At 35.2% G+C, this 23,435-nt stretch overlaps 1 protein-coding gene and 1 long non-coding RNA gene across 6 annotated transcripts in view; both read left to right on the plus strand.

Annotated features, from left to right (window-relative positions):
• Positions 1 to 23,435, plus strand: part of LOC123694220 (tyrosine-protein phosphatase Lar) — a 323,834-nt gene that overhangs the window by 104,314 nt on the left and 196,085 nt on the right. The gene's annotated exons all lie outside the window — the stretch shown is intronic.
• On the plus strand, positions 14,028 to 14,811 carry LOC123694223. Its single transcript, XR_006751787.1, has 2 exons — positions 14,028 to 14,400; positions 14,543 to 14,811. It is a non-coding gene; the product is annotated as an uncharacterized LOC123694223 (long non-coding RNA).

The raw sequence follows: 23,435 nt of genomic DNA on the forward strand, positions 1-23,435 counted from the left end.
AATTCCAAATGTTTTGTGTAATTGCGTCTATTGTCATGTCTGCGAATAGTAAACGGTTCGGATTTTTGTTTTGCCACAGTTTTAGGTTAATGCACGCTTTAGTTTACCGGTGATAGCGTGTTTAATGCGGTTACTGGGTCTTTGCGGAGTCTATTGCTTCTTTATATTTGTGAGATGTAATATCTATGATTGCGAATATTCAAGTGTCTGTGAAGTTGGTTTTAAATAGTGGGTAGATATGAAAATTTAACTCGTATTTGGATATTTTAAGTGTGTATTATTAAAAATATATAAATTCAAAATTCTATTTGCATTGAACGATGTCTAAGAGTTTGTTAAGCAGAGGTTGAATCCGAAACGATGTTCCCGGTGGACGGAGGAATTTCCCGCAAATACCCGCGATTTTCCCGGGTATTTCTTAGCCGGGGAATTGCGGCAATTGCATAAGGACATTGTGGGAAACGGTCGGATGTACATAAATATTGCTGCATACGCTGGTGACGTGGTTTCCGATACACTTGGTGGCTTATAAAGTGACATTTTTACATTTTCACTAGCTTCTAGTAGGTATAGTTGCAAGTTGGCCGCAAATACATATGAGTTTGTTGGTTGGGTTTATTGGTCGGTTTTGGTTGTGTTGAAATATTGAAGCGTGTTTGTCTGCTGATTGTGCAGGCAATACTGGCAGGTTTAGTGTAAAATAATGGCTTTTTATCACTGCTTATTGCTAGATTATGGGTGTCGTTTTTACCATAGTTAATATTTCTCAGTTGCTAATTATTAAACAACAACAAATAAGGCTCTCTGTATATCTAGAATTATTGACATGCAATCATGATTATCTTACACTACACGTCTTATAAACATAAATCGTGAAGTCAATGAACAAATACTTTGTTCATTGCAATCATCAATCAAACTATCAGGTAAAAGAACATGCAAATAACAATAACATTCTTAGCATCAGTGAACCACTACAGGCCTCTGGTGAGATTAAGCTAAATTACAATCTCGCCAGTGTTTGGATATGACACATCGGCTGGTAACTGAGACTGTCTATTGTTCCACTATCTTGGCTCTGCTAGCTCAGCTCCCGAAAAGCACTGTTGAGATTAACTTGGACTGTATTGTATTCAAATGACTGCAGGTACCGTGCTGGTCTTATTTCTTTCGCGAGTGGTAGTACTAGCTTAATTGTTTTTTTGGTAAATTTTGTGACGCAAAAACTTTACCCAATTTAAACTTATATACTTCATAAATTATCAGATTAAGACTTCGATAGTTCGCCGATATTCACTCATAAAAAACATAGGTGTAGATCATTAGAAAATTATTTGTACTTAATGTATTCTATTTGTATTTGCTTGCATAAAGTAATTGCCGTGTCACAGTACAATCACAAACGCAATACTAGGGCACATATATACGTAGTGTAAACAATGCATTATTTTTCAATCCCTTCAGAGCAAAGTACAAACAGACTGTATAAACATTTACTCGTATCTTATCATCCCCTAACTCTTCACGTGGAGAGTTTTTTCTTTGTCTCGTCCCCTTTTCATTGCGTCTCATACTTGGTCGCTGTGAGCGGTAAGCACTGTTGTTGTTTCTGGCGTATCTAAATATATAAACGGAAAACTGATGTGATAACTGTGTGATGTATTAAAGAGTATAAACTAGGATAAGGAACTTGAATTTTGCGTCGTTTATGGTGTAGATTAGCTAAGTAAGATAGGTATTTATGATAGAGATGATTATTGGAAATTCAATGTTATTTAAGAGCGTAAGATTTAAGCGAAATATATCATCTCCTTTTAAAGCAGTGGACGGTGGTATCAGTGATCTTGAATTAAATTTGGACAGCCATACTACTTTTATTTGTAATATTATGTAGCATTTTCGAGAGATTTTTACGTAAGTACATAGATATCTGTTAATTAGAACGTGAAAACGTGTATGTAGAAGTAAACGTGATTAAAAACATTATTCATCACTTCTTGGATATGCTTCTCTGAAGTTTTTTATCGCGTTAGGTATCTTAAAAGTCGAAGGCTTGATCCAATTTTCAATCCAATATCGGCGTACACTATAATAAATTGAACTGTTCAAGTTGATTTGTCATATAAATTCAAAAGGTTATTGAGTGGATTATTATACGACCAAATCAAAGGTTATGTTACGGTCAACAGAACGTAACTAAGCTTTCATTACTTTTGCTCTAGTCGGAATATAGAGATACGTATATTGAAGTGGATTCAAAGGACCCTAAATAAGTCCAAAGCATGTAGTTTATCTCTTAGTTTACTGTACTCAAATATTATTTAACTCTTCGTTTAAATTTGGTAAGCCGAACGAATTCTTATTTGCGAATTCAAGGAAATGGTAGTCAATGTTTAATGGAATATTTATTCATTGAAATAGAAACGTTATCAATTCTTTCGAAAATTAACGGTTTATTTTAAAATCACGAAATAAATACGAAGAATTTCATGTGCGTTTGCGCAAAAGATATTTTTATCGGTAAAATATAAAAGGTGGAAAACTGGTACGATATAATTGTTTCTCGTTAAACGATATATTGATTTTAATAATCTTATTTATATGTATATCAATAGAATTCAAATATTACTAAGCATTCCGGTAATAATTTATACATTCCAAGTAAAGTTTTGCATTAACAGTATCACTCGTTCAAGGGTTTCATTAATTTTCTTTCTAGAATAACAGAGATCTTTAATAATTCCTAAAGAGCTTTTACGTAGGAAGCGGCCGGGATAAAATCATTTATATAAGATGAGAAATGAATAGGTACTTTGGCGAATATCTTTTGTTATATATAAAAAGTCGTTAATTTTTAGAATTATTATGTATTGCGGTTGCTATTTCGGTAATATTTACGATTTGACTAAACTGTAAATATTACTGGGTCATATTATTCAATTGTAGCCTACATATTAAACTTAATTGATGACCTAAAAACACAATCAACAATAAATGAACAGTTAGATCAATGTGTGCAAAAAGCAAAAAAATATAATTGGCCCTGTATCGAATTGGCTCCTTACAAGTTAATACACATTATATTTCCAAAATAAAAACATTTTTATGCGCTCTAGCCACTTGAATACATTCTATTCCTCATAAATTATCTAACGGTCACATTTCACTGTACTTTGTTGATATATCTGTCTTAACATTTATTATAACATATTACGGTCTTGCAAGTGTAGCGTGGGCCATTCATGTGTCAAAAGATTGAATCTTTTGTTGTCGGTCAACCTTTACGTTGAATACAGGGGTGTACAAGTATTTGTGTGTGTATGAACTTGTCACGGTCAATATCCATTGCGTAAATGTCGGAGGTTGCGCGGTTGGCGTATGATTAGTTTTATGTTGTACTAGCTTCCGCCCGCGACTCCGTCCGTGCGGAAAAATTAAGAAAAATTAAGATTTATTTTTTCTACGTATTTTTCCGGGATAAAAAGTATCCTATTTTATGCCCAGGATAATAAGGTATAATTATACCAAGTTTCATCGAAATCGAACCGTTAGTTTTTACGTGATGCCTTCACATACAGACCGACAGACAGAAAGACAGACAGACAGACAAAAATTTATTTAATCACATATTCGGGTTTGGTATCGATCCAGTAACACCCCCTGCTATTTATTTTTATAATATTTTCAATGTGCAGAATTGACCCTTCTACAGATTTATTATATTATGTATAGATAGCTTCCGCCCGCGACTCCGTCCGTGCGGAAAAATTAAGAAAAATTAAGATTTATTTTTTCTACGTATTTTTCCGGGATAAAAAGTATCCTATTTTATGCCCAGGATAATAAGGTATAATTATACCAAGTTTCATCGAAATCGAACCGTTAGTTTTTACGTGATGCCTTCACATACAGACAGACAGACAGAAAGAAAGACAGACAGACAGACAAAAATTTATTTAATCACATATTCGGGTTTGGTATCGATCCAGTAACACCCCCTGCTATTTATTAGCTGTGTTTTACCTGAAATAAAACACATATTAAATACTTACCTATATTTGAAGCTTACTTATTGAGAAGGTACCTAGCTTTTTCCGCCTATTTTCCCTCTCTTTCTCGTTGTATATATGCTATCTCTCTCGCACACGGCACACCTCCCACCAGGTGGCGCGGCCGGCGCACGATAATGTGCAGGCGCTAGATCTTCTTCATTGAGTCGAAATACTCAACAGGTGGACGTTAAGTGTAAGCTTCAAATATAGGTAAGTATTTAATATGTGTTTTATTTCAGGTAAAACACAGCTATTAAACACTTGACCGTAATTTGAAGCTTACTTATTGAGACCTGTTTGTTACCCACCTGGTGTACAATATATGGACGCCAATGTGAATTTGAATAGGTACATAAGTAATTACTTATTTCTTTATTTGAAAGAGTAAGGTGTGCAGATAGTATACCAATAAATCACACAAATTTTTAAATTTTTATATTATTTATATTAACAATAAAAAGTTAATCAAATAAGAACCAAAAAGTAAATCATAATGATTAAAAGTATTAGAACTTATGAGATTGGTTCAAGCGTACCTTAGTTAACCTTTTGGGCTTGAAAAGTTAAAGTTACTACAATTTCCACTATCTTTAGCGTAAATCTGCGAAAGAGCAAGTAACGACTTTTAATTACGCATTTAGATGTTACTTACAAAATTAAGCAACAGCTCATCACCGACGAGGCAAGAATACCTCAAACTCAAACCTTTATTTATTCAATTAGACTTCTGTAGAAGCACCATTGAATCCTCATAACATAGATTTACCAGCTGTCTCAACTCACACAGTTCTAACCCAACCTGCTACTAGCGGACAAGTAGAGACCTTGGTCTTTACTTTTAGGGTCAAATAAATTAAAAGGTCATCCCTTGGATAAGGTAATAAAATAAACCAGGTAAGCGGTTTAAATTATAATACAGATAATTTGTAACATCCAACCAAAGCGTGCGGTGTCCATTAATGTTTAGAGCCAACGCCACCGATCATAATATAAACATGGCTGGTACTTTCAGTGCAATGCATGAATTATTTATTTAAAACTGATAGGTTTTAAACTCTGTACTGGAAACATATAATGAACTCAAGAAGTTAGAGACTAAAATGATAAGAGCTTATCTGTGTCCCAAACCTGCAATTACTACAGCTAAGTACGTTAAGTTTTAATCAAATTAATTTTAAGGTATAGTTATGGTTTACATCAGAACTTATATACCAAAAGTCTCGGGACTACATAACGTGACTTATTTATAATGAAAGTGTTTGTGCATAACATCTAGGCCATCAACAGCTATATGAACGTCAGATAGGAAATGAGCCAAATATATCCAGTAAGTAACAAAGGTTTTTAATTATACTTATTCTAATTCAACCAACTTCTACTAGCTACTCCGTATGTCTTTTGGGTAGACGGAGGCAAATAGGATTTTTCTTCCGACTATAACATTTGATATTTGGAAAATGTATACATTTCTGTATACCTTCAGAGTCAGATTCTAGTGGTGCAGCACTAAACACTGTCTATTAGGTGAATGGTGCTGCTGACCGGGCCTTCAGTTCTGCTTTCCAGAATACCTTCGCCCTTCTCGGTGCTACTACTACTGAAATAGCAGTACTCTTACACGTCGTTCAGGCCTCGAACTGACTAGGATTTCTCATATTATCGTTACAACCCTCGCTCGCTCTAACGAGAACAAATTATCGCTAAGGAATTCTGCTGCAGGACAATGGCAACAGATTAATATGCATTATTATGTTCAGGAATATGGTGCGTTCTGAATACTATCGTCGTCTGAAGGTATCTCCTTTCGATTAACTGCATTAAGGGTGCAGATCTGATCCCATTTTTGTTCCGTAGGAATGCTACGACTGCCTAAACGTTAAACTGGACAAAGAAAGTTGCCCTGAATATGGTCGATTGTTCCAACATCCCTAATATGGCTAGCTTAACTTAGTTACCCCTTGATTGTAATTGCTACCAATGGAGGCACTGCTCGTGGGTTGTCCACAGTTTTTCGAGTGCAAAAATGAAGAACTGAACTCGTGGGGATCTATGTCGAATGAATCTGTTTTAAGATTATGAAAGGACAGTTGGTTGTGGATGCGAAGACAGGACGTTACTTAAGTCATCTGTAACCACCACGAGAGGCAGCCACGGACAGTGATATAGTAAGAACTAAACTAGCAAAGTTTAGTTGGCTTACTAGACTTTGTCATGTTTAAAATGCAGTATATCATCTGTATAGAATTGCATTTATGACCATTGATAAACTTAATTCAACCGCAACCACGAGAAGCAGGCACGGATATCGATATAGCAAGAACTAAACCAGAAAGGTTTAGTTCGCTTATCTGGTATATTTATAATGTTTCAAAAGCCGTATAGTCTGTATTGCATTGCATTTATTGCCCCCCCCCCCCCCCCCCCCCCCTTCAAATCAAAGAAATGTGAAGTCATCTGGCAGAGCTTTCTCGTGAAGGGTAGGGGTTCCAAGTAATATCTAATAATACGAGGCTTTTGTTTGGAAGGATTGACCTTCCGTTATTAATTATCCTCTATCCTAAGTAACTCAATAGTCAGAATTCACAGTACTCGTTGAGTCCTTAAACGTTTTACGTTAATAGTTGCATATAAGTTTATTATATAATATAATAATCCTGGTGGGATGACAAGAAACTTGTCTAAGCAAATGATTATCCTAATCCCTCAGCGATTTATTGTTTGAGCCCTGAAGAAAAACTCATGGGTGCCATAATGAGGCCAAACGGGTTGATAAACGAGTCGAATAAATTGCCTACAAGATCGGGCAACTAAAGTAGGCCTATGAGAGGTCAACTATACATAACCAATCGTAATTTGTTACATTCAATCGCTTTGCGATTAAAAAATCTCTTCAGGTGATTTTATGTGAAAATTGGTCGGCTAGTGCCATGGAATTACGATAACAAATATACCATTGACACAAGGCTTGGTGACAATCCTGGAAACCACCGCCACAAATCATCTGCGAGATGATATTTGATCCGACTCGCCTCCCTTTGTTGTGATTCTCTGCATTGTGAGGCTCTGCATTGGTAAATACAATTTGTTCAAGTCGCAATTTCCATAATTGATAAACCAATGGTGGTTTCCTGATTAAATAAGCGTAAGCTAACCTTTTAGGATACAAAGTATTCATTTCATGCGTCCATTATTTAACGTCTCTTACCTATTTTATTGTATTTATTAGGTTATATTACTATACTTATATTGTATAGATGGCCCACTGTGAATTAGATTTCAAAACCTTTTTCTACCTACCTTAGAAGAGTGAAGATCCGTTACTGTCATCTCTAACATTTTCGTGGGTCCTCGTTGACGAAAGCAAATATCTATGATCATTTTAATGATCAATCCTTTGTATATTTGCACCAACCGCAATCAAAGCCCCGCGAGGGCCGATATATATTTGCACCATTTCCCCGTGAGGGACGGTCGTAATCAAAGCCCCGCGAGGGCTGATATATATTTCCACCATTTCTCCTTGAGGGCGGTTGTAATCAAAGCCCCGCGAGGGCTGATATATTTGCACCTATTTCCCTGCGAGCGACAGCTGCGCGAGGGATGTTTGTAATTTGAAATAAGTAGGGCCTTCCCAAAAATACTTAATAGTCACCCTGCGAGGGTGGGTTTAACCTGGCTAACGAACCTAACCTGCGAGTAGTAGCGGTTAAACCTAGCGGCCACATTTATGTAATCTGCTTCGAGCAAGATTTAAGGTGCTAATATAAAATTAGAAGTTAATAATCATTTAAAATAATAATATAGTAACAAGGTACTTTAACTTATTTTCCAATGCTAGCAACAGCTGTCCAGGATGAAATAAGAATTGATTTGACAATGGTAATTAATTGTTATGTATATATAAAAAGAAGGCTTTAACTATTTAATAAAGTCAAAATTCAAATCATTTACACAAAATTTTAAAATGAACTTCGATTCATATTTAATTTAGTTCATACAATCGATGTCACATTCAGTTGCTTTGTATCCGTTAACATTCCTTACGAACGCAGCCATACGTGGCCATACCATCGTAGGACGGTTTTATTGCACAAAATAATCTCCGCTCACCCGCAATTTTTTACTTTTTGTCAAGGTGTACAAGTTTATAATATTATTCTAAAACGTTAGAATATGTGAATAGTAAATCCTTTGAAATGTCTCTAAATTTAATTTCTAATTAAGGTATCTCGATAACTATACGATAACGTCTCTTTCCAAACTAGAAAATTTAAATGTAAAATTTTGGCACTTACTCGTTTTAACCAAAAAGTTGCATCATTTGAAACATAGGAAACGTAATATAAATAAAAGTAATTTTCAAACCAAAATTGCTGTGTGTAATACCTATGTCTATTTTCGCTTATATACGGATCAGATTAATACTCATAAAAGGACACGTATAGACTACGGATACTTTTGAATGTGTGGTACGTTCATGGTACCTACTGAACATGTGCATTGTGCGTATTCCATCATTATTCAGATGAGCGGCTAACTCCCGGACGATTTATAACATATCTCGACATGTTCGGACACGTTGTGATTCGTGCAATTACGCTAACATCAATTTGTTCCTGTTATAGGTAATACCTATATAATTTGTTCTTTGAGCTGACTCATCTCGTTCGATAATTTTTAGTTATAAACTATACTCCGAACCGTTCCTAGTGATAACGACAATGTAATAAAGTCGTAGCAATGGATTGCATGCCTGTTAAGCTTTGAGTTGGCTCATAGGATTAGCCTTGGATTTATCCATACATACTATTAATATTCACTTGTAACCTTGTAATAAAAACACATTAAAAATGAAATAAAATAAAAATATCTATATAAAAGAGAGGGTATTTGATATATTTAGTCAATATCAAATAATCACAAAAATAATATTAACGATACGAGTAAAGCCGAACGGTAAATCCGTTAAAATCTGCTTTACTCACAGTATTAGAAATTCAAATATTCATTAGTATATATTGCATTACTTATAAAATATTTAAAAAAAAAAAGTTACTATTTCACGTAAAATGTAACGGTTGTATCGTTAATTTTAAATATCTAACATGCTATTAAGTATTTAAAGCATATTGAAAAATAAACTATTGCTGAAGGATTCACTAAAAGACCTCAGCATTTTAAATAAAGTCCAACGGATATACCGTCGATTTAAAAGATTTTTGCTCATTTTTAAGTAAAATGTCATTACAATAGATGTAAAAATAACTCACTGTACCGATCCGACGGGATACACTTTTTTACACTTTTAGCACTTGCAATATGCAATACTTAATACTTAATAGCACCAAGGTTGTAGTCTTGTAGACAACCTTCTCGCGGCGGAAGCTAGACGCCAATGAAGAAGATCTAGCGCCTGCACATTATCGTGCGCCGGCCGCGCCACCTGGTGGGAGGTGTGCCGTGTGCGAGAGAGATAGCATATATACAACGAGAAAGAGAGGGAAAATAGGCGGAAAAAGCTAGGTACCTTCTCAATAAGTAAGCTTCAAATTACGGTCAAGTGTTTAATTTTATAATATTTTCAATGTACAGAATTGACCCTTCTACAGATTTATTATATGTATAGATGGTATGCTGTAGGTCATGTTGCAAACGAGGTATCGATAAAGAAGGCTAACTATGCAAGCGGTAGTAATCGCTCTTCTGTTTCTGAAATAGATACGTAAATAACATTTATTACAATACCTAATGTTAAAATAGCCGAGAAATTGATAAAAATATATTCCGAGCTGTCGTCCAACCGTCGTCCAACAAACGGGAATACAAAGGGAAAGTATATCTCGTGTTCACCGAAACAATTAAACTAAGCCGTAAAAGCACCGCAGAAGTATGAAATGAAATGAAATGAAAATACGTTTATTATGGATACATACCAAAAATACAAAAAAAGAAACAAGAAACTTAAATCTAACTTAAATATAATGTATTCCACAATAGGCCTGCCACTCAGTGCAATACACTGATTTTCAGTGGTTGCCTTAGGATGCCTTGCTGACAGTGGATGTATTATTGCTCAAACTGCAGTGAAAAGTTATTAAATAATTATACTTACTTAGTGAATAGATAATATTACACATTGACTTAAAGTAGCAGAGAGGTTATTGGATAAATACTTAAATAATCTATAAACAAATAAGAACAATATTGGGGATGCAATATTTTATAAAAAAATAAATAAAAATAAAATAAAAAAAAATATATATAAATAAACAAACAATTAAATAAATATTTATATAAATATTGGGGATGCTAATTTTTTCTTGTTAACGTTTTTGTAAATCGAGAAGATATGACTTTAACTTTTTTTTGAAAGACGATAAGCTTTGTTGTGAACGAATAGGCGGCGGTAGGTCGTTCCAACATTTTGATGCTCGATACCTAAAACACCCCCTAAATGTAGATGTTCTATGCAGGGGAATTTCCAACAAAGAATTTGCGTGTCTAGTCTCGTAGGTTGTATTATTATCCGCCAACCATTTCAATTTATTGTACAAATATACAGGTACTCTATATTTTAATAAATTAAAGAGAAGCGTAGCCAGGTGTAAGTGGGTACGATATTCCATTTTAAGTGAGTTGTGTTTGATCAAGTACGGTGTAACATGATTACGATAGGGAATATTGTAGCAATAGCGGGCACACGCATTTTGCACCCGTTGCACTATTTTTTTCGTTGATTCAAGCAACCTAGGCCCTACAACCACATCCGCGTAATTAAATTTCGACAAGATAAGCGACTCACAAAGCAATTTCCTGACATTTACACTCAAGGACTGTCTAATCCGGTAAAGCAGTTTCAGTCGGTAAAAACAGTTTTTTGAAATATTTAAAATGTGCTTGTGAAATCGCAAGCCTTCATCAAACACTACACCAAGATTACGCGCTTCAGTCACTCTTTCTATTGGTTCTCCGTTTAGGAATATGGTAGGTTGTTGAGCCAATATTGAATTGATTTGATGAGTTGTGCCTATGATCATATATTTGGTTTTGCTAGAATTGAGAGAAAGACAATTAGATTCTGACCAAACCGATATACGACTCAAATCATCATGTAGCCTTTCCAGAGCATTGTCCATCTCACTCGCCTTGAACGAGAGGTATAATTGGATGTCGTCCGCATACATATGATATTTGCAATGCCTTATGCATTGCGTTACATCGGCTGTATACAAAATAAACAAAAGAGGACCAAGAATAGAACCTTGCGGTACTCCTCTGGAAACTTCCGCCCATGCAGACGAACATGCACTTTGACTACTGTCCGCTTTTAACTCGACCATTTGTGAGCGGTAAGAAAGATAACTTTTAAACCACTGTAAAGAGTTATCATCAAAGCCGTAGTATGAAAGCTTGCAGAGAAGCAATTCAATATTGATACAATCGAAGGCTCTGGAGTAGTCTAAGAGGATTAACAGACTCCCCTCTCCTCGATCCTGTGCCTCAAGCATATTGTCAACCACATCCAACAGAGCTGTTATGGTACTATTTTGCTTCCTAAATCCCGATTGCCTAGTTGGCAACATATCATTTAAATCTAAGTAGCGCCTGACTTGCTCACATACAACTTTCTCGAGAATCTTCGATAGACATGGCAAAATACTAATCGGTCTTAGATCTTTAAGACAATTTGGATTGTTAGTTTTGGGCAATGGTTTAATGAGCGCTTTACGCCAGGTGGAAGGGAAGGTGGAAGTCTTAAGTGATGTGTTTATGATATTCGTAATTGTTTCAAGAGTAAAGGGCAAGGATAATTTTAACATATCTAGTGAGATTCCGTCGTAACCAATAGCATTAGAATGCAATGATCTGAAATGCTTAAACACCTCGTCTTTAGAGACAGCCGCAAAAGAAAACACTGAAGTCCCTTTTTTGTTATTTAAAAAGAAATCTAAGTCCTCTTTAGACGCGCATGATCTACCAGGAATATCTAAAAAATGACGATTTATATCATCCGGCTTTCTAAGATGCTCCGGCAACGCATTGTCAGTACTTTTACTGATATTAACATTTTTTTTAACATTATTCCAGAGTAGACGCGGGTTATTTAAATTCGTGTTTACAAACGTTTCAAAATAACATGTTTTTTCACGCTCAATCGCATTCGCAACCTCTTTCTTTAACTCCATATAATATAATTTATGACTATCATGTTTAGAATACTTTGCCCTAGTATATGCATCATTCCTACGTCTCATCAATAACCTGATATTGTATGTGATCCAAGGGTAGTTCTGATTTTTTACAAGAAAGTGCTTAATGGGAGCTAGACAGTCATAAATTGATAAAATGGTTGCATTAAAATCCGAAACAAAATTATTAATATCCTGGTGGTCTATTATAGCATCCCAGTTAATGCTTGACATAGCGGTTTCGAATAGGTCCATGTTCATATCTTTAATTGGTCTGTATTGTATTTTTAGAGGGATACACTTATCTTTAACTATGTAAAGTTCGCACGAAACAAACGCATGGTGACTTAAATCATTTATATGGTTTACTGATATCCGTTGCACATTTACATCCGTACATATAAGGTCAATAATAGTTTCACTATGATCTGTGAAATGAGTGGGTTCATTTATAATTTGCGTTAAGCTCGTCATTGTTAAAAATTCTAGCAATTTGCGATAACCCATGGTACTCTTGTCTGCAAAATTAATATTAAAATCTCCCATAACTATAGTATTATCAGCCCATGAAAAACTAGCGACCGATTCATAAATTGCGTTAACGAAAGTATCGACATTCAACCATGGCGGGCGGTAAGCTGTGCCGATTACTAGTTTTTTACACCGAATGTTTAAAGTTATCCACATTTGCTCAACATTTAAACAACATGGATGTTTTAAAACTTTCACATTCAAACTATTTCTAACATAAAAGCCAACGCCACCGCCGCGACCTCGCACATGTGGCGGTCGAGGTATATGAACAAGGCGATAACCTGTGAACTTAGGCGCACGACCCTCTTCTCCTTCTTTTAGCCATGTTTCATTAATACTCAACACATCCACGTTTTGGTGCTCCATCGCAGCAAGAAGCTCTTCGTGACCAGTCCCAAGCGAACATATGTTTATAAGGCCAATTACGAGATTTTTTTTAACCATCATTATAGTATATTAATATCAAATAAAATACATATTGGACAAAAGAGTAGATAAATATACAGTATTTAAATAAAATATGCAATATCATCATTGAGTGAGTTGAGTGGAGTTTTAGTGTTAATTCATTTACCCAGTTAATATAGTTTATAAATAGAAAAAATACAATAAAATAGTAAAATATAGAAGAAAGTACGAAAAACAAACAAAACACACCACCGGCAACAAGGCAGACCACTACAATATCAAGTTCTCTAAGACAATAATGGAAATAACAATAACGAAAAAATAAAACAAAATAAACAACATTTAACAAAAGTCTTACTTCTATCATTATAATTATGAGTGTAACGCTTAGACAATAACTAAAAGTAACAACAAAATAAGTTATCGACACTAGAGCAAAATGATTAGTAAGAAAAAAACTTGAAATTAACTTATGACTATGCAAAATATCCAATGCAAATAACAAAACCTTTAAAAATGTAATTATGTTTAGAATTGTAACATACAGTATGGCAAAAACAATCCTAATAAATAAAGCAATTAGTATACAACGGTAATAGGATTTAGAAATATGTATATTTAGTATACAAAAATAAAAAAGTACAAATAAGTCCAGATGAGATAGTATATAATATTTCACAGTACAATCTTTTAAGCAACGCAATATAAAATTGCAATATACTACAAGCCTAACATCATAATTATCCCAAAATAAATTAAGTGCATTTAAACCTGTTACATAACTTATATAGCAAAATTCGTATATTACTAATACAATACAATAAAATATAGTTTTTTTCTTAACACGTTCGCGGACAGTAACGAACACAGGCGTCTATACAGCTAAAAGTGTTACGACAGTACGTCTGTCGACGTATCAGTTTTTACTTGCATAAAATCAGTACGCCACACGCCGTGCGATTTTTCATACTATCATAAAGAACGGCATGTTGTACTGTCTTGACAGGTATAATTACGACTTTTGTACTGTCACTGTATTATTTACAAAAATTCGTCAAAGGAAGGTACTTCCACGCACACATTCATATTTTTATACCCCTCTCCCGCGAACACTACGCCCGTGGGCGCCATGTTTGCATACGGTTATTCGAGTACTGCGCCGCTGCGGTGATCCCGCGTGTCGCTGCATGTTTTCGCGCGCAATTGTTATTTAGAAAGTGAGTATTTTGTTTCCAACGTAATTTAATTGTTTTACTCATACTGGATATACTAATTCAAGTCTAGTTGCTTTTGTAAACAACATATTTATGTTGTGAACACGATTTTGTTTAACTAAATTTGTAACGAATATTTTTGCAGATGGCGTCTCGAGACTCGTTCGAAAAAGAACAAAAACGTCTTCAAGACCTGTTTGATGCAGCGTCTACCCCTGAATCGAGTCAAGACCCATTTGGGTGACTATGAATCTGATGCTGAGTGCTTACGACGTTTACGCCTATATCCGTTCTGTCATATCATATGGTTTTTTAACCATGTGTTGTTACACTACGCCCCTGGGCAATGTATGAAAAAAAGTAGTGTCTCATTAGCTTCAACCTGTAAGATTGCACTGTCCGCGAACGTGTTAATTGTCTGGAATACGTGCAATATCGAAAGAGTTATTGACAAAAAACCTTATCTATATCGTCTTCCGATCTAACATTAATAATTTTCGATTTACTATCCCGTCTAGCATATATATGACCCGCGCGAGTCCATACAAAACGCCAGTTATTTGACCGCCCTAGCTTCTCACGCGCTGCAAAGAACAGCTTGCGGTTAGTGTACGTTAAATGCTCGTTCACGTAAAAGCGGCGGGGCTCCCCTCCCACCCCCGTGCCGCTGGTGTCCGCACCGCGCCGCACGCGCGCCGCGCGCAGCAGCTCGTCGCGCAGATGTCGCCGCGTGAGGCGCAAGACTATGGGGCGCGATCGTATCGCATCGCTTGCCGCGCTCCCATCCGTATCTACGCGTTTACGCACACCACGCCTATGGACGTTAACAATATCACGCTCGTCTATACATATGCCAATTTTTTGCGCTAACGTGATTGCAATGTGTAGTAAATTTTCGCCAGTATTTTCTTGAACACCCGTGATTTCCACATCATTCAACAGCTTTTCCTGTTCAGATTCAATAAGCTGTTTCTTTAAGAGGTCGATCGAGTCTAGACTCTGTTGTAACTGCTCATTATCAGCCGCCACACAGGCCCCACTCTCCAGTTGTGACACACGCTCCTCTATGCTGTCCAATCGACTACCAAAGTTAGTAACTAAAGCAGTTAATTTCGACATATCTAATCTAAAGTTCGATATCTCAGTCCGAAGGAGCTTTATCTCCTCTATCAGAGAAGGGGAACTTTTTTGATGGGGGGATACAACATCGAGAAATACATCAGCATCTTGACACTGCGCGGGAGTAGTTTCGATAGCTTTGGAAGTATTTTTCGCTTTACATGTCTTACACATCCATTTTGTATTGCCGCGGGCGTCTGGGCTAAAATTGCTACATTGTTTATGATAAGACATATTACACTTATTGCATTTTACGCCATCTGCCGATGCGAAGAACTTTCCACACGCATTACACTTGTTTGCCATTACGTAATTAGTAACTATCGATTGTATCAAAGTATTTCAAGCTTAGTTCGCCAGATGGCAGTAAAATAAATTAATTATTTTAAGTCTTCAACTTTACGTTAAACCGGGTCAGCTGTACTGAATAGTTGCGGGTATCGTAAAATCAGCTGATCATCAGCTGTGCACTTATGTTTATTATAATCACTGTTGTTCATGAAGATAACACTACACTGTGCACTACACGTTATTAATGGTATTTCTTATAACTGTTTTATTTACTTTTTAAGTGTTAACAGGTAAGTTTACTATTTTTAAATTGAAAAAATAAGCAGAGCGAGACTGTCACACACCACTGTCAAAAAGACACTCAAGTGTTGAAGTTATATCAGGATTCTTGGTGTTACGACGCTCTTAAACGAAACACTCCCACCGGCTATATTACGCCCTAAACGCTGGCCACTCCAATCAAAATATATCCGTAAACTCGGCCAAAACTTTCTCCAGCCATGAATAGATCATGGGATGTGACACTCCACTTGCTATATTTAAAACTTTTTTTATTTTCTTTCCCATTAAATAGCGGCCAAGCCGCCGATTTAGCGACAGTCCCCGATGAATAATTAGCCGGAATTTCTTGCTTGTCACGTTGGTAATGAATATTAGAACAGCCCTTACAGATTTCTCGTAAAAAATGTTTGGCGCGAAATCTCCAGTTGTTTCGAGGGAATTTTGTTAATTAAGAACTGTGGGTAAATAAGTTTCGAGGTTTGTGCAGCGAATTTCTAAGTCGGTGTTGGGGAAAATGCAAAAGGATCAGTTGTGCTTCAATATGAGTTTACACTTGGAAATTTGGTGTTTTAGCTTTTTAAGCTTATTTAATTATGATTGTATTGTCTGATGTATGCTATGTTTTCAATAAAATTTGTATAATGACATCTCTTATGAACAATGTTGTTCCATTTATACTTTTCTAATGATTCTCCTGACACCAAACATACCATGTCTTACGAGTTCAAGATTCGTTTCCTGCACTAAATGCGCACTTGTATAACATATCAATCATTATTTATTTTACCTAAAAGTTACCTGAAAATTAATTCAATGAATGCAACTAAAACGATTATTCTAATCGGATTGTAACAGATCTAAAGCCGAACAAACATTTGGACGTCCGAATTACAAACATAATATTGAATTAAATCGCCGTGACAATGGTTATTTGTTAAATGTATGAATTAGGCGAACGTTTATCCCGGCTGGGGCTGAATTTGCGACATTTTAAAGGCCGTACCGTGTTTGTACAACACAGCACGATACGTCATGCGGAACGGGTGACTCGACAAATATGACCGTGAAATATGCCCTCGAATATATCGCTAACTTCTATAAATCTTCGGACGGCGTAACGGCCAAGTTTTTCAGTGTGATTTGGGGAATAGCTTCATCCTGTATGTACCTATATTGATGTTATGGATGTTATTGTATACTTTCAGTTTTATGATTCGTTTCATATGGCAGAAATACAGTCTTTTGACCTTAAAAGTCAATCACAAACTTGTCAATACGTAAATGAGGTATTTATTGATCGTCAATATTGTACAATATAAACCACAGAATAGGCTTCTAAATATCTATTAAAAAGTGTAATGCATCTGCCCAATACTAGCAGAACAAGTACACCACTTTCCAATATTAATTTCGCGTAAAGTTCAAATAGTAAAGATCTTAAGTCGACCGTAGCACTACATCAAGCCGAGATAAAATTACAAGTCAATTAGTAGTTAGTCCAAGTTGCAGGACAGTGTTCATTATTCTTGAACGCACAGTCTAGTAATAATTAATACAAGTCTAAGTTGAACTCATCTTGCGAGTGCTTTGCTAAAGTTAGATTAAATTTACATCGACGTGCGAAGCTTTTGTTGTAGTTGGTATCGGTCTTTGGTGTGTTACTGCACTTTTTTGTACCTTTACTGATTTGTTGGTTTATGGAGTTTGTATTTGATATGTTATTCTGCATCTTAATGGGTATACGCTTGCACGTTGCTATCGGGTTATGATTATGTTTACGGGCTAAATTGTTTATTTGATTGTTGTAATTATTTAGTCTGTATGTTTCCCTTTTTACAAATTAAATACTATTTGCAGGACGTAATTGTTAATTATAAAACCAGCCTAAACAATAAAATAAAATTGTAAGTAAATAATTTATTTCTTCATTAAATTATCGTTCACTTCAGTTTAACAAGAAATCAGCAACTACTTAAAACTTTAAGAACAGTCGAGTCAATGAAAAAAGTTGATTTACACGTTCCAAGTTTCACGAACTGTTTCCTGAAGCATGATGAGTGAATTGCTTCAGGTGTAATCATTTTGTGTTACTTTTTGCTCGTTTATTGACTGAATTTTAAATGCTATTTTAATTATAAACTTTGGTTGAATGTATAAACATGGGTTGTTTTATGATAATAGATATGACTTCGTTGTAACTATAGAGACGGTAGGTTACTATACTATTCTACTTCTACTACTACTACATGATACTAGTGCGGTGTGAGTCAAATGCGAGGGCATACAATATAAAAAACAGTGTTTTAATAAAGCTTTTTAATTATCTCTATTAATGTACTCCACTAAGTGCCACTAATTAAACATCACATACTGTAGGCATTCGTTAGTAGCTCGATAATTCGCGGTAAATGGTGCAAAATACGAGGCCTATACGAAAATTCAGGCATGTGCATTGTTCGTGTAGGGCTTATGTCCTGCCGCGGCCTAAAGAGCTCTTTAATAAAAGAGGTTTGTAGGCGAGCGCGTAATGCATTCGCGGCCACGCGTCGCTGCAGCTTTCTCATACATATACAAGTGTTTAGTAGGACTTTTAGGTATGTGGGAAAGGTGTAAATAGTAAAAGTGAATATTCTAATATGATGAGATGGATTGTTAGTGTATGGATGTAAGGTGCATCGTCAGTTACTCTTGTCAAGTTTCTGATACGAACAGAAAATTTAATTGATTTTTTATGGGATATGAGGCAATTTATTACGAACTGCCCTTCGTTTTTGTCAGAATAACATAAGATTATTTAAAGCTCTTTGACAATAGATAACCTTAAGCACATCGCACAAAATAAGGCTTGCTTTCGCTTACATTTCACAAATGACTAGCGAATTACACGTATTGTTTTCCGCCGATTAATATTAACAATAACAACATGTTCACGCTCAAATCTAGCAAACCGCATCCAATCACGGCGACTGTGAAATGTCGTAATTATTTATTCTATACCGTCTACAGCGCTTAGTCAATATGTATACAGTTTGCCCTTATTAACAGCGTATTGAACGTTCCGCTATAAGCAGATGCGCTGGACCAATATTGGCATTCCGCAAACTAATTTTGATTACAATTGCTACTATAAAGATCAAATATTTGATTGCAAGCAGCTTTATAGACTAGTTTGTAGTTAGCCTTTTTTGTGTAAGAGGAACATGGTGAAAGAAGTAGAGAATATTTTAATTGTATTTAATAAAAACAATAGTTTAAAGAAAGTTATATGTGATTTAAATGTCAATAGGTTTAATAATAAATTCTGATATTAAGAAAACATTCAACATATCAGGGTGTATAATTTAATTGAATGCTTCTTTACATATTTACTTTTTATTTAAAGTAAACTATGTATTGTATAAATAACAAAATAATACAAAACATTGTAGCACTTATTATTATTGCTGAAATCTCTACTCCAAACTCGACGTAATTCAAAATCCCGAACCGAAAACAATAACTTTATAACAACCTTCCCACATAAATATAGGAACAACGTATGCAAACTATTTCAGTTTAAGTCGCATTACAATACCCAAGTCGGACATATCGCGACATTCCTAAACCATTGTGGGTATAAATCACCCGTAACATATCAAAACAGATCTAAATTCAATGTCCACATGACTCGGGCCATTCTTCGTGGGACATAAATCTAGCCGGCCATGATAACGTGCCGCGACGTATGCTGATATCACTCGAAATGGATGAGTTGCCTAATTGATGGTGCCTTGGTCTTGGAACGTGGAATTAAGCTGGTCGAAGATTGTGGCAATAATCATTGTTTTAATCTAGGTATACTAATATTATAGAGCTGAATAGTTTGTTTGTTTGAATGCGCTAATCTGCTATCAGGTCCGATTTGAAAAATTATTTCGATGTTAGATAGCCCATTTAACGAGGAAGGCTATATGGTATCATCATGCTTAGACCAACAGCAGCTGAGCAATGTGGGTAAAATCGCGGTGCACAGCTAGTGATAAATATGGTAACACATCATGATATGTGACTAACTTGATACTACTCGAGCAGAACTGTATGTCCAAACAACTTTAAAATATGAAATCCTGATTGAAAACTGTTCGAATGTTCACGAAGGTATGAGTATGATTTACATTTCCGATATTTATTTTGTATTTTTTCATGTCTGATATATAAATCTCGGTGGAGTGTCCTCGGTGGCGTGTCGAAGTTGGCATTTCGATAGCAGGGTTGCATATGCCATATGCCATAACGCCACACTTTGACAATGCATTTACTTTTAATTGATAGATGGCTTTTACTGTACGCCAGTTAGCGGGAATCGCTTTTTGACAGCCGCCTGTAATTTTTTCTGCTGCGTATTTTGGAGCCTGGTGTAGGGTAAGCGTTTTGGTTGCGTAGTGCGTATTGTAATTCGATTGGGAAATCAGTATTTTTGTTTGTCCATTGTAGAATTATTGCTTTGTTGGTTTATACATTTCTAAATAGTAAACAAATCTTATAAGAAAAGCTGAACCGTAACCAATATTTGTTATTGAACTACGAAACAGAAAATAACAGTTTCAAACTCGAAAATCCATTTCTAAGCATAATATTTGCAAATAAATTCATAAAGAGCAACATAAAGCACGGAATTGGAAGGAAATATAGAAGCGAACATGATATGCAAATAGCGCTACAAGTCATAAACAACTTTAGCATATAAACACGTTGCTTCCGCCTCTTTGATCTAAAAATTAAACTGAACTAAGGAGCGTCTTACAAAAGAATAATAATAGCATTCATAAGGCTTATTATACACAGTAATAGCGAGATAGATACGCTGAGGTTAGGGTGGAATATTAATGTTGTGCCAACAAGCCGATGTAACGTAGGTAGGTACCTGTATGGGTTTCACGCTCGCCGGATTTGTGTAAAATTTAAACATACACATAATTAGGTATGACAGTAAACCAATGCAAGAGTAATGGGAACATTTCCATGAGCCGGCTTTGCTTTTGAATAAGATACGTGTGTCTGTTTACGAATGAATATGAGGGGAATTACTTCCTCGTAATGTATGGGATTGAAGCCTTTAAACTTCGCGATACAAGTTTGTGAATATAACGGGTTTTTATAAAGGCTTTTAATAGGGAGCATAGTAACGATTAGTAGATATTAAACAAATTTAGCAACCAGAATCCCCAATTTGATAAATTCATCCATCAGTATACACCTACCTTACAATAGTTACAATCAGATAGTCAGGAGCTAACAAATATTCATTCTAGCTTATATTGTAATACTAGCTGTGCCACGCGGTTTCACCCGCGTGGCTCTCTCTGCTCCTGTTGGTCTTAGCGTGATAATATATAGCCTATATTACTCATGGATAATGTAGCTTTCGAATGGTGAAAGAATTTTTAAAATCGGTCCAGTATTTTATGAGCCTATTCATTACAATCAAACAAACAAAGTATCCTCTTTATAATATTAGTGTAGATGAGCTATCCCCTCAGTTCTTAGAATACATATTATGACGTCCGTCTAGTCGTATCACTCTAATAAATAAATAATAGAGCACTTAATGTATTGTTTGTTTCATTCATAACGTTTATTTTCTTAAAGCAAACAATTACACACATGAGCGCGACCCTGTACAGTGTACACACAGGTACCTGCTGTCTCTACTGTAGAGGTAAGTGCAGCCACCGTATTATATCAATCATAGTGCTATGAAAGGAATCTCGTTTGTTTTAACTTCACTTTATTCCACAACAAAAAGTTTACGCCACAAGAGATTCATCTGTGCGGTAAATGAAGAAAGTTTTTGAAAATAGCCATCCGACGAGAATCAGACCTTCCGAGTTGTAATTACACTTTTTGCGCGCTAATGTCGAGTATCTTATTGATTTGTTTCTTGTGCCAGCGACTCGATGTGATCGATAATTGTGTTCGAGTTATGACGTCATTTCGAATAATTAAAAAAAAAGAAAATAGGTACCTAGATAATATTTTTGGACTATTAAATGTCTCTGTGAATTTACTAACGTACCTATCTATATGGTCGCCCCGGATTGTCGGAAGACGCGGGTTCGAATCCTCGTGATCAAATTTTTTCTATTCTTTAAAAAATTAATGTTGTCTATATTTATTTTATCTGCTTTCATGTTAAGAAAAATAAACCCATCTAATCTTTTTTAAATTTTCACAAGAAGAGTTAAATTTCATTTCGAGGCTTACACCAATCTTACAATTAATAACTTTCGAAAATGTTTACAAGCTGGCATAAACAAATTTGTCTTTATAGCTCTTAGTTACTATTCATAATTAACGCGCGAGACAAAGGCTGTAATTGATTAGTTAGTTTAAAGCCTTAATTAAAACGTTAGATTATAACGAGTTGAATGTTTCAAATCTCAATCTAGTTTCGGTTTGGCAAGATACCAAGCGCGGTTTAATTTCATTTGTACTTCTATTTTACACCCCATGTTTTTCTTTATTGCCGTAACTTTTACTCATAATAAGTTTGGCATCCCTAATTTGATAGAAATCGATTGGAGGCAACCCTATTTATAGTTCATTATTAAAGGGTGCCTTTTACGTGCTTTTACTTCGTGTCACATCGATCTGTCAGTTAAGGTATAAATAAAATTCTAATTCCAATTAGGCAGAAAAAATATAATATCAAGAAATAGCTGCTTGATGCACGTTATATGAACATGCATTCATATCCAAAAACTTCGTCGCACTTTTCACTAATCTGCAATACATATAAGCTACACAATTAATATGAAGCAAATAAACTCATACGGTCTTACTAATAAAATGTTACCCATTCGCTATGCAATGGATTATAGTAGAGCCATTTTAATAGGCAACATTTGACAGTTCAACTAAATTCAAAAACGTAACCTTGTAACGACGACATAGAATAACATGATATTTCGTTTTGTTAGATCTGCACATTTGCTTAACTTTTTTCAATTATGATTACATATTTATAATAATAATGACCGATAGAAGTAATTTTAAGATTTCATTTTACTGATAAACCATTCTTAACATAATGAACAATTTCTGACTTGAAGAACTGACGTCGCTACAATTTTGTGTCATTAAACCTTTTTTCTTTTTAAATACCAGAGATGTAACTCTAAAAATCGAAATCTAGATCTAGAATCGAATGCATTGATTACTTGTGAATAAAAATCATCATAAATTAGTAAATTCTATTGACAAATGTTTCAAATCCGTATCGATTAATTCACTTTAATCGATGTTTTTAAGCAGGTTACCTCTCTTCAAAGATAAAATTGATAGACGTCAAATGTTGCCTATTAAAT

This window comes from Colias croceus, chromosome 9 (assembly GCF_905220415.1).
Source record: "Colias croceus chromosome 9, ilColCroc2.1".
Classification (NCBI taxonomy): Eukaryota; Metazoa; Arthropoda; class Insecta; order Lepidoptera; family Pieridae; genus Colias; species Colias croceus.